A 13,729-nucleotide genomic window follows, 5' to 3' on the forward strand; every position below is an offset into this window, starting at 1 on the left:
CTTCTCCCTCGTCGGATTCTCAGGTCCTGTGGCGACTTCTGAAGTTCCAGTCCCCAAAGCCCTGCTTTTATGCAGCATACCCCCATTCACTCAGCCTAGCTGTCAATCAAACATGCTAAGTGGTGAGCCGGCTGGCTCACCACTTGGGCCAATCACACAAGAGTGCGACTTGAGTTACCAAGGTAACTCAGTCCAGGGTGCCTAAACCCCTTCCCACACCCCCTGTGGTACCCAGACAGAGTGGCACCACTTTTGGAGGCTTCTGTGGAGAAGCCCGTCAAAAAGTGGAACAAAGGGCTCGACTTCGGTTGAAGTCACAGAAGAGAACACAAACGCCATTTTAGAATCGAGTCCTGCCAAAAAATACCAACCGGAGAATTAATATTAATTAAATAAACCAGCGGTATGTTCGAGGCTATAAGAATTAAATAATTAAAGTTGGCAGCCTCGAACAATAGGAAAATCCCATAGGGAAATATTTGCGGTCGAATATAAAAAGTAGTTTCCACTGCCACCAGCCAAAACTCGATCAGGGGGGACGGAGACGTGCCCCCTCGACTAACAGACCCCGGGGCAATCGAATTGCCCCGACCAGTACGTCCACAATATGATGGTTTGTACTGGTTTCTGTTAATAATTTGGGACTAGTAAAGCCAATGGTGACTTTACATGCCCTGGGAGACAGTAGTCAGTCCCAGGGTATGGAGTCTATGGTGGGGTGTCACTATGACACCCCATGTGTCACTGCACGGAGGGTGCTGTGTAACACACATAGTAAAAACACATGAGACCCTATGGAGTAAAGGACCCCATAGCCCATAAAACACATTAACTGTCAAAGGAACACCATAAATCATGTCCAAGAGTGGGAGAAAAAGAGTCTCACTCTTGGCAGGAGAAAGAAACAAACTCCAGAAATCCAGCAAAGCTGCTGGGGGACTCACTAGGTTAGGGAATTCAGCCTAAAGAGAGAATTCTCCCTAACAACTCCCCAAGAATAGAAGTAACTCAAGAAGCTGGGTTGAAAAGGCGCAAACTGAATGCATGCACAGGAGAGGCAGGAACATTGCCATGCGGGGTCCTGATAAAGGGAAGCTGCCTTTGCTTTGGTATAATCACAATAGCAAATGATTGTGGTTCAACATCCATATAAGGAGGGACAGCTACGGTGAGAGCCGCCTGGACGACATGACCCCAGCAAAGAACATCAAGACACCAGACGGGGGTGGGCAACAGTGGCGCCTGGAAGCGAATGGTGGACTCGGATAGTGAGACCCCTCACTCAACTAGGTATCAACCGAGAGACAGCCTGCATGCAGTGCGGGCCAGATAGACTGGGACGGCAACGGAGGCAGTAGCCATAGCTTCCAAGAATCAGAAAGGTAAAAACAGACCGGCCACACTGGATACTTTTACCAAGTCTACAAATCCAGCTGGAAATGGTGGCTCAGGCAACTCCCCCCCCCCCCCCCCACAAGAATTGACGCACCTGTTAGACCAACAGCTGTTGGAAGCTATAGCAGCACTAAAGATTGCGCTAGAATCTAAAATGGATGCCATGAGTTTGGATGTGAACCTCCTTCGTCAAGCTGTTCGGGCATTGGCAGAACGCACAGGGGTGCTTGAAAAAGAAGTGGCGCTGCAAGCAACCAGCCTTAAAGGTACCTCCAGTGACGTTACAATCTTACAACAGCAAGTACAGGACTTGGAAGGGAGAGTGGAAGATGCAGAAGGGTGAGCTAGACCAAACAGGGCTTTAAGTATCTCTGGCACGAAGACCGCCACCAGGTGCTCCTCCACGGCCATTAATAGCCTTCATCCTGAATTACGAGCAGAGAGAAAAAATCCTAGAATACTTCTGGAAAGGGGGCATGATACAAAAGGCGTTAATGTGTTCAGGGGAAGTTAGCCTTAGGACCACATGTATAAGGTATACTATGCACACCGGACTGTCAAGACACGCTAGATCACTAATATGGAATGGGGGACCTTAAAATAGTCTCTTGGAATGTTAGAGAACTCATTCGTTTTATTAAACAAAATAAAGTTGTGCAGTTTTTAAGGCGCCAAAAAATAGATATTGCACTTCTCCAAGAAACACATTTAACCATGGACAAACTACATTAGCAATGAAATGGAGGGGGTGGACTCTGGGCACGCCATACTCTGCATTTGCCAGAGAAGTTCCAATATGGGTGGCAGAAGGCAGGATGGTTATAATAGAGGGAATGGTGGAAAGGAGGTAGCTTTGTATTATTAATATGTATGCGCTGAACCAGGGAACTATGGACTACTTTCGGTCACTGTACCCACAACTGGCCGGGTATAGAGATGGTGCGTTGATATGGGGAGACAACTTCAATTGTACCTTTGAACCCCAAGTTGGATGACAAGGTGGAGCACCCGGCCTCAGCGGTCAAAGTCGTGAATACAATACTGCAATCATTTACGTTTTAGGATGTATGGAGAGACATACATTTGCAAGCCCTGCGATATTCATACTATACTGCTCTTAAAACTGTATATACTAGATTAGATTGCTTTTTTGTAGGGTAGTAGATAGTGGGTGAGTTCATAACAGCAGAGTATAAAGCACGAGTATTGTCGGATCACGCTCCTCTTGTGATCAGATGGCAGTATTCCCTCCCAAGGGCACGCATTCCAATGTGGAAACTGAGGAGTGAATCTCTTAAAGATACGATATTTAGAGAACGCCTGAAGGAGGAGGTCAGAGATTATTTTAAGAACAAAACAGGTAGCATACGTTCAGCTGGCACATTGTGGGAAGCATTAAAAGGTTCACAAACACGGAACGGGCCCAAGAAGAAACCTGACTACAGCAGGAATGTATGGACCATTGGGTTAGACTAGGCAATTTAAACTAAGGCAAATATATGGAAAGGCAACATGCAGAAGGAGACAAACCAGGACAGTTGCTGGCCTGGCTCTATAAGAGCGAGTTTAAGACAGACCTGATACAGAGGTTAGAGTGAGCGACAGAAATACCCATATGACGCAAGAGGGCATTAATACATTTTTTCATTACAATAAGGATCTGTATGCAGAAAAATCGACAACACAACTTGCGGAGCTCGACGAGGCGATCGAGGAGATAGAAATCTCCTAATTGGAGGAAGAGGCACTAGGTAGGCTGGAAGCACCTATAACAGCAGAGGAACTGGAATCCACCTTAAGGGGGTTACCAACGGGCAAAGCTCCGGGAGCAGATGTGAATTCTATAAAGAGTTAAATACGGACGTAGTACCCCCGCTGTTGGAAATGCTCAACGAAGTGTTAGAAACGGGTAGGTTGCTGGCGTCACTGAGGGAATCTATAATAGTCTTGTTGCTGAAGTCTGAGGATGACTGTGGCTCATATGGGCCCTTATTACTTAATCAGGATGGGAAGATACTCACAACACCCTACTAGCTACCAGATTCAGGCCAGAAATATCAACATGTATTCCCCCAGACCAGTCCGGATATGTTCCAAATAGAAATATTACATGTAACATCAGGAGGTTGCACCATATCATAGTCTATACTCAAGCCAGTATGAATCAATATGCAGTGGCTTCACTAGATGCAGTTAAAGCATTTGACTCGGTCAGGTGGCCATGGCTGTTCGCAACGCTAAAGGGCTTCGGTATGAGTACAACATAGGGGGTGCAACTTCTCTACGGGAGCCCAATGGCTAGAGATAAGACCGGTGGGTGCATTTTGGAGCAATGGCGGCTAAGCAAAGGTACCAGGCAAGGTTGTCCGTAGTCTCCTATGCTATTTCTACTGACCCTGGCACCGCTGGAAATGTATCTTCGTAAAGAATATCGAGAAGTGGGCATAACAATAAGAGGTAGTAATCATCTGCTTTCCCTGTACGCTGACGATAGGCTACTTTACCTGCAGCATCCTGAAATTAATCTCCAGTATATTCTGGAGGTGTTGGAGCGTTACACAGCACCATCAGGTATTACGATTAATGCTCAGAAGTCTTGCTTGTTCCCCTTAGCAGGGTACAAAGACAAGTTGCCATCACAACCGATTAGATGAGACATTTCGATACTTAGGGATAGATATTTAACACAACCCTAAGACAGAACATTTGCAAAACATGGCGAAGACAGTTGACAAAATAGAGAAATCCATGGGTTTCTGTAAGAAACTGCCGCTCTCGCTGATGGGAAGAGTGAGGCTGTTGAAGATGGTAGGGCTGCCAAGGCTGCTCCGTTTCTTTACAAATATGCCATACAATATACTTAGAGGCTTCTTTAAGAGGTTGGACACAATATGTTGCAATTTCTTATGGCACAACTCTAGATGCCTAAAAGCCCATGCAAAGTTACAAAAACCGTATGCACAGAGTGGAATTGGTGCTCCGCACTTCGAAGCCTACTTCATGGTGTGTCAGCTACAATTTGTGACAAAGTGGTTGGCGGATGTGCAGTCTGAAGACACCATGCTATTGCAACCGCAGTGTGCCCCATTCTTCTTGAAGGAAGTAATATGAACCGTTAAGGCATGCATCCCTGACCACCCCCCCATTACTTTTGAAGCTGGGTAGAGATACGTAGCAGAGAGCGGGACGCTTTCTGTATATAGATGCAGTGTATCCCCCCACACCCTTCAAGTGCCATTAATATTGCTAAAACACAAAGATTTGCAATTCAGATTGAAGATAAGAAAATACTGGGAGCCAATGGGGGTGGCGACGTGGGTGACCTACTACAAGAGTGTAAATCGAAAGATTTTGCCACACTCGCCTCTCAAACAGGCATACATGCCGGACAGTATATCACACATGCAGCACTACTTCAGAGGATACAAGGCAGAGGGCTGTCCCCCAATGAGATATTGCAAGAAGACAAGATCATAGAAACATTGTATGCCATTTCAAAAGGGGGACACAAGGTGTCACTATTATACGCGCTGTTCAGGAGATGGGATGACGCAGGTCAAGGCCGATGAGAAGCAGACTTACAGGAGGAACTGACAGATGCGTCCTGGGGCAGAGCTCTAATATATCATGAAAAGGTTTCTAGAAATACAAAGCTCCAGCAGATCCAATTGTATGTCACTCATAGGGCATACTTAACTCGGGGGAAAATCGCAAAGTTTAGCAGCGCGATGGAGCAGGTTTGTCCAAAATGTGGAATGATTAATGCAGATTTATTACATATGTTTTGGGCATGTGCAGAAGACACTTTTGGGATGAGCTAGCCCAAGCCTTAGCCACGGTAGGTATAACAATGGATGCGAGTTCCCCAGCAGCTTGTATGTTGGGCATTTTTGCACGCCCGAAGCGGGCGAGACACGTTAGTAAATTGAACGACCTAGCAATACATAGTGGGGAAATGTGGAATTGCTATGGGATGGAAGGCATGCAGGGGACCGGTGGTGGTAGGACCTTCAAAAATGGTCAAGGGCAGAAACCGCAGTATGGCAGGAAGCAGCACGTAGCAGCCGAGAGGAATGGTGTGTATCCCTAGATTCCTGGAGATAGATTTCTGGAGACAATTGGTATAAGACTTGTCAGGGGCGATGCATGGTGCAGCCCAGAAAGGGAAAGCCTCTCCTGTGCAGTGATGGGTACATACCATGCATAGTTGGTGATAGACGTAGAATTCGATGTGGTATAGTGTATGGGACAGGCTAGAGTTGGAGGGAAGGGAGTTGCAGGTAGGTACGCGGACACTATTGATGTATAATGTTATTGATCATTGATACATGTATGTAAGATACAATGTTGTTTTAAAAATCAATAAAAAGAAAAGAAAAGTAAAGAAAAAACTGGGAGTCGTGGAGAGGGTGATCAAGGCGGAGAAATGGGGAAACGCACCTGGCCTGGACAGTGTACTGGTGGACCTATACAAAAGTAAGATTGCCGTATGAGCCCTGCAGCTAACATCTGTCTTTAATGTTTTACTACAGCTAAATCGAGTCCCTGATAGCTGGACTTCAGCTTGACGTATACATAAAAAAGGGGACGTAGACACAAGCAATTCCCGCCCTATCTCCCTACTGGACGCAGCGGAAAATATTTTTGCAAGGACACTGCCGTATCATCAAATGGCATGGGTTGAGGGCACTAAACCAGCTTAGCCATTTGCAGGCTGGGTTTTGGGTGGGAATGAGCACGGTGGACCAAAGCTTCAGGCTTTATTTGACAATGCAAAAGCATATCACAATCTCCATCACTAACTTGTGTGGTGTATTCATACATTTAAAAACAGCTTTCAATAGCATCCCAAGAGACAATCTGTGGGCTGCATTGCGTGCCAAAAACATCCAAGAGGAGTTACTGCAGCCAATACAACTGCTGTATAAGAATAATGCTGCAGTGGTTCGTTGGGGTTTAGGGGGAGAAGTGACAGACCCATTTGCTGTGGAGAAAAGGGTTCGCCAGGGATATGACCCGACGCCTGTCTTGTTTTGCATATATATAAAATAAACTCAATCATAGATGTACTACTTGCCAACGGAACGGACCACCAATGATTGGGTGACGATCAATTGCCCGCATTGTTTTTTGCGGACGATGCAGTCCTTTTGTCAACAACTCCAATGGAACTGCGTCTTGCCCTGTCAATTTTCTTGGAGAAATGAAAATAGCTGGGTCTAGAGATTAACACCACCAAGGCCATGATGTTTTCTACTCAGAAAATAGGGCGCAAAGCCCTGAATCTAGAGCTGGGTGGCTGCAGAGTGGAACAGGTTGAATGGCATGACTACCTGGGAATCCGCTTCTCCAATGGGGTGAACAGGGCCAGTCCATTTCTTAAAGCAAACATCACACTCTAGAAAAACAGTGTGTCCCTGAAACGAAAGGCATGTGGGGGAGGGGTGCCATACAACAGTCCCTTAAACTGTACCAGTGGCAGGCGAGGACAGCAGTACTGTTTGGAGCTGACATTTCAGGCTACACAGATGCTGTGTCCTTAACCACAACTGAAAACATTTCTGAAAAGCACCCTGTTTCCTCAAAGCACACCCAGCCTGATAACTCGCATGGAATGCAACCTCCCCCCACTCGGAGAAGTTGGGACCGTCTGGTACACTACTGGCTCCGGGTGTGGGGAAGACAGGAGCTGGGAAACTACAGAGAGGCCTTAAAATATGTAATGAGACGGGGGGGGTTGTCAAAAGATCCGTTGGTTAGCTCACTTAAGAGTGGCTTGCCCTTTTGGGTTTGTCTGACCGTTAGGACAACCCAAACAATATGGGAAGAGATACAAAAGCAAGGGTGAAAGCTGATTTTGAAAGATACAAGCAAAGTAGGGTGTCAATAATGTGCCTTGCTTTGATATATGATATGATATGGCATTGATAACGTGCCTGTACACAAGTGTTTCTAGGTGCAAAACTTGGCAAAACTTGGCCAGTGGACCAGACTATCTCAATCTGTAGCCAACCACGTGCTTTGAGGAATATTTGGATGTAATAGCTCTGGCACATGCTTGTGCTTTGCATCTGAGGTTCTTCTTAGGTTGCCTCCCGGTGCGGGATTACACCACTCATTGGTGCAGGAACCACAGAAGCGACTGCCCGCTGTGAAAATACGGAAGCTACTCTCCACTTTATGCTAACATGCGAAGGCCTAAAAGACCTCAGGGCCAGACATTTGAACCCTCTGTTCCGGCTTTTAAACATCTCATCAACTAGTGATGCCATGCAGCTATGTAGATCTTCTGATAACTTGAATGCTGTCCACTTTGTAGTGAAGTACATCCACAGAGCCTCGCTAAGAAGGGCAAAATCAATGTTAACTGAGGGATGTAACCTCTACTACTATGTGATTACTGTTGCTCCTTGTGAACTGTTTATGATTAACTTGGCCATTTTTCATGGAACCTCAGGACCACGATTAGTGCTGAGAGTGCTCAGAGATAGCGTTCTATATTTTAAGGGAACTGATGTTTTATTTTGACATGTGGCAAAAACCCTTTCCAATGGCACTGCGAGATGAACAAGTTACTTACCAACTGATAACCTTCTTTCGACTGGATGTTCCTCTTATGTATTCCTCATTTTAAACACTTGTTGTCCAGCTTCAGCTGCTTCCGAAAACAAGTTTCGGCAGAGGGCGCTGTGTGTTGATGGCATTGAGTTGATGTCCCTCGAAGGCCTCCGTTGAGGGTGATGTCATCGGAGGCATATATAGCACGTACAGCGCCGGTTGGCCTCAGTTCTGTTTTTCCCTCCTCTTGCAGGAGAGATACCTGTAAAACACGGGTGTGACCGTAGTAAGCTTTGATAGAATGGAAGCTGTATTGGCACAGGAAATTCTACTGAGGGGTAGGATGGGAGGGCGATGAGAAATACGTGGGAGGAACATTCAATCAAAAGAACGTTACCAGTTGGTAAGTAATTAGTTCTTCGAATGGATTGTGTCCTCCTACGTATTCCTCATATTTGACAGACTCACAAAGCAGTGTTATGTTTTGTGGGAGGGAGTAGAATTGAAGTTCATACATTTTCATGGATAGCATGAAGCACTGCCTTGCCAAAAGAACCATCCTGGCCAAGGGAGTAATCCAGGGAATAATGTTTAGTGAACTTGTGTATGGAAGACCACTTTGCCGCTTCACAAATTGTTTTTACAGGTACGCTCCTCTGAAAGGCCGTAGATGTAGCCATGTCCCTGGTGGAATTAGCTCTTAAACCTCCAAGAGCGTATTTTCCTGCAAGCCTGTAACTTTCTGATATTCTGAGAATTATCCATCTAGACCACGTCTGTTTGGAGACAGCCTGACCTAGCTTGTGTCGGTTCTATGTCTTAAAATCGCGGCAAAAATGGCTGTGGTTACAAAATAGCGCAGAAAACATGCTGTGGTTTTGCTGCCACAATCATGTAAAGGATGCAGGGGACACCCCCGCAACCCCCGGACCCATTATACCATTTAAGGAGAGCGGGGGACACCCCCACAACCCCCGTTCCCCTTAAATGGTATAAAGGGGTACACCTTTACCGGGTCAAACCACAGCATTTTTGCTGCAATTATTTTTACTGGTGACATTTTTGCCGTGATTCTATTACCTAATACCCTTGTGTCCTGTATATTCGATAAAAGGTTGGTCATCAACTCGCAACTTAGACATTCTGGAGATGTAAAAGCTTAACGCTCTCCGAGGGTTCAACCTATGGAGTCTTTCCTCTTCCTTACCAAGATGAGGAGGGGGATAGAAGGAAGGTAGAACACTTTTCTGACTCAAATGAAAGTCTGAAATGATTTTGGGCAAAAAGGAGGGTTTGACCATTAAAACAACCCTGTCCTTGTGAAAGATGGTAAAGGGTGGCTTGGATGAAAGTGCCTGCAACTCGCTCACTCTACGAGCTGATGTCAGAGCTACCAATAGGATTGTCTTGAAGGTTAATAACCTTAACAGACATGTGTGCATAGATTCAAATGGAGCACACATCAGGGATTTTAAAACCAGATTAAGGGCCCAAACCGTAACCTGGAAAGGAGATGGAGGGGGCACATTAGTGAGCCCCTTTAGGAATTGAGTCACCAGTGGATTTTTGAAATAGGAACATTCCTCTTACGAGTGCTTAAAGATGGACAGCGCTGCCAAGTAGTCTTTAATGGTACCCATCTGATGGCCCAGATTAGCTAAGGATAGAAGAAAGGATAAAACATCCGGAGTCTTACATAGAAAAGGATCAACATTATTTTCTCTCCACCAGTTGCAAAACATATTCCAATGGCAACGGTACAAAGACTTTGTTGCTGGTCTTCTGGCCAAAAGCAACACCTCCATAACATCACCCGGGAGGTCCCAAACCTTGTATCCCAGCCTTTCAGATGCCAAGCTTGAAGGTTGAGAGTCTTGACCTCAGGATGGAGAACCCGACCCCCCTCTTGCGAGAGAATGTCCTCTCTTTGTGGAAGATGCATCGGAGGACAGATGGACATGTCCAGACAGTCCGGGTACCACTTCCTCCTGGCCCAATCCAGAGCAATTAGGATCATGTTTCTCCCGAACCTTCTCAATCCTGATTACATGAGCGATGACGGGGCCTGGAGGAAACACGTACAGGAGTTGAAACTCCCAGTCCACTACGAACGCGTCTCCTACGGCTCCTCTTGGGGGAAATTCCCCGGAGCAATATCTTTTGCACTTCCGGTTGACCTCGATCACGAACAGATCTATCCGAGGGGTTCCCCAAAGGGTGATCTCTTGAAGGACTTCCCGAGCTAGTTCCCACTCGTGGGAGAGTGTCCTCTGCCTGCTTAGAGCATCCACCGCTATGTTCTCCTGTCTGGCTAGGTGAACTGCTGATAGGGAGATTCCTTCTTGAATTGCCCAGTAATAGAGCTGCATTGCCTTTCTGCACAGTGGTAGTGACCCTACACCTCCTCTTTTGTTGAAGTAGTAAATGGCCAGTGTGTTATCCGTCATTATCAGGACATTCTTTCCATGTACAGAGGGCAGAAGGACCTTCAGCGCGAGTCTGGTTGCCCTCAGCTCCAAAAGATTCATATGTAGTTTGGACACCGATGGAGACTAACGACCGCTGATTGTCAGATTGTTGGCATGGGCTCCCCACCTCCGTGAGTGAGGCGTCCGTCATTACTGTAATCTCTGGCAATGGTTGCCAAAAAGGTTCTTCCTTCAGAATATTTTCCTTGCAGGCCCACCAAAGAAGATCCGGTGAGACTCTGGCTGGAATCTGAAATCGGTCCGACATCTTTCCCGAGAATTGGGACCATTGTGTTCTTAGAGCCCATTGGAGGGATCTCATTCTCAGGCGGGCCTCTGGCACCAGAAAAATGCATCAGGCCGAGCAACCTCAAAAATATCAAAGGCCGGAAGACTCTGGGCCCTCTGAAATGTGGTGACCATCTGAAGAATGTTTTGAGCCCTCACCTCGGGTGGCAAGCTCTTTCCCAAGGATGTAACTTGCACAGCCCCGATTTACTGGAACTTTTGGGAAGGTGTCATATGGGACTTCTTGTAATTGAGGGAGAAGCTCAGCCTGTGAAGCGAGTCGCAGGTGACTTTGGGATGATCTAGAACTTGTTCGGGGGAAAGCACCCTCATTAGCCAATCGTCCAGGTAGGGGTAGACAAGAATCCCCACTGTCGAGATTCACTGCCACTACCATCAGCAGTTTAGTGAAAACCCTCGGGCAGAGGTCAGCCCGAATGGCAGAACTCAAAATTGATAATGGTACGACTGTGTGGCTGATTCTGATGCTCTTGGCGCAGTCTTGCAGCGCCCTCTCTGCCGAAAAAAATTATGAAGCAACTGAAGTTGGACAACAGGTGTCAAAGCTGAGGAATACGTGGGAGGACACAATCCATTTGAATGATGTATTACTGTTTTAATCTTTTTTTAATGTATGATTTTTTATTCTTTTATGGCAACTGCCAAATAACGTTATGAAACAACAGTATATGGGGCTGCCTTCTATGAAGAATAATGTGCCCTCCTTACATTTGGCTGTAGGCAATGCTGAAGCAAACCAGTCATCAAAAGGAAAATAAGATGTCTCTTTAAGAAGACATATATTTAACCAGGATAAATGTATTACGAGGAGAGTGTATGGTGCACAGGGGAAGCCCCCTGATGTAAGCGCGCCTTGGAGAGGCGTATCAGGAGCAAGCCAGAGCATGCAACATTCAGAAAGGCGAGGAATGTCAACTTGAGATGCCGGAGGGTCGGCGAGTCCAACAACGAGGAAGCCTTTGGTAGAAGGAGAAGAAGAGTCATGTGCAAGGTGGTGGCCTGACTACGTCTGTATCGTGGTGGCGAGATGCTCAGCTAACAACGCAGCGTTAGTAGATCCCTACCGCCAGCCGCCACCGCCGAGCAATGCAACAATTTAGGAAAAATATGCATCTCTGTTTATGTTGCTGATTGGGCTCCCCTGTTCTCTTTGTTGCATGTAAGGACTCTCTCCTTGCCCTCACCACTGATATTGACTGCCAAATCTTCCTCTTCTGCTGATTTCATATTTTCTCTCCACTTGCACCCTTGCAAGCTGCCAACAACACTCCAGGCCATGCTTGCCCCCTAAATATCACTCCATATCCTCCTACCTCTCAGTTGATGGCATAGTCCCACACTTCTGAATGTTTGTCAATTTGGAGGACACCCTGCCCACCCTTCCTTCTCTCCCTTGTCCTCCTCTTTACCAGGCTCCACCCGGCCCCATATCCTCACTATCGCACTTCTCTACTATTGCTTTCCAAATGATCAAAGAACTTGCATCTGTTACTGTGCTCTTACATCTACAGTCTCTCTATCAGCAGGCTTCCCCACAGCTGGTTAGAAGGCGGCCTCAGTCATACCGGTCTTAAAAATAATATCTATTGCTGACCACAACGCTCCCTCTTTCTACGGACCTATTCACCTCCCTAGAATCATTGAGTAGGTTACGTTTACGGTAGTGTCAACGAGCTGGAGGAAAATGCTTTGTGCGACCCCGATCCAATCTGGGTTTGCCATCCACTCTGTTCTGACCCATGTCTCCAACATTCTCATCACTCACACCTGCCACCCAACATTCAACTTGAACTCTTTGGTATATTCGTGTCATAAATCACCAATGTATCAATTGAAACGGATACGGTAACCAAAAAATGATACAATTGGTAGGGCTCTTCCGGATCCTTTTTCACACGACTTGATTGTAGGTAGGTCAAATTAGACCTTCCAAATGATACAACTCTCTGACTGATGAAACAGGCAGAGAGATGGATCACTGGAAAGGGCGTGGGTATTGTATCGGAAGTACGCCTAGGATAGATAAAGTATCATAAGAAACTGTCCCAAACTCAAATCACTATATAGTACAGTATTAGCATTAATTCAAAACACTGACCTTATGGCAAGAAACTGAAGTATTCAACAAAAGTCTCTTGAAGAAAACCAGGAGTTGAACCAACGACAAAGGAGGGGAAGATTAGTAAGGGAGACTTATCCCGAACGGCACGAGGCTCACACTAGATGCCGGGTTGGTGCACCACAGGATAGCGTCCAAAGTACTGTGCACAATCACCTTCCAATAGTTCATGAAATACTTCCTTTCCCACGAAGAACAAAAATTAAAAGTTCACCTGTTAACTGTCACAGGTACCAAAGGTTCAAAGTAGTTTCAGAAAACCACGTGCAGGATTGCACGCAACAGCGTACACGCAGCCCAGGACAGCCGCGCTTGCAGACAATGTCCCCGTGGAGATTTGGCACCGGAACAGGATACACGCAGCCCAGGACAGACGCGCTTGAAGACAACGTCCGCGTGAAGATTTGGCACGCAAACAGGATACACGCAGCCCAGGACAGCCGCGCTTGCAGACAGCGTACGCGTGGAGATTTGGCACACGAACAGGTTACACGCAGCCCAGGACAGCCGCGCTTGAAGACAACGTCCACGTGAAGATTTGGCACGCAAACAGGTTACACGCAGCCCAGGACAGTCGCGCTTGACGACAACGTCCGCGTGAAGATTTGGCACGCAAACAGGATACACGCAGCCCAGGACAGCCGCACTTGCAGACAGCGTACGCGTGGAGATTTGGCACGCGAACAGGTTACACGCAGCCCAGGACAGCCGCGCTTCAAGACAGCGTCCGCATGGAGATTTGACACGCGAACAGGATACACGGCTCCAGGAAATAGCGTGTGGAGGCAAACACGCTCCAAAAGGCCAAAGAAGTTGCTGAAAGGAATGCGAGGATGCAGGTCCGGAGTTCAGCTACAAAACGCCAAAAATGAATTAATCA

The 13,729-nt window shown here is 46.7% G+C and overlaps 1 protein-coding gene across 1 annotated transcript in view; it reads right to left on the bottom strand.

The window, feature by feature from the left end:
- The window catches only part of LOC138583120 (cholesterol transporter ABCA5-like), a 3,134,767-nt gene that overhangs the window by 2,572,315 nt on the left and 548,723 nt on the right, over positions 1 to 13,729 (bottom strand). The window lies entirely within an intron of this gene.

The sequence above is a fragment of the Ambystoma mexicanum genome, chromosome 3q, assembly GCF_040938575.1.
Source record: "Ambystoma mexicanum isolate Mex_15411 chromosome 3q, UKY_AmexF1_1, whole genome shotgun sequence".
NCBI lineage: Eukaryota > Metazoa > Chordata > Amphibia > Caudata > Ambystomatidae > Ambystoma > Ambystoma mexicanum.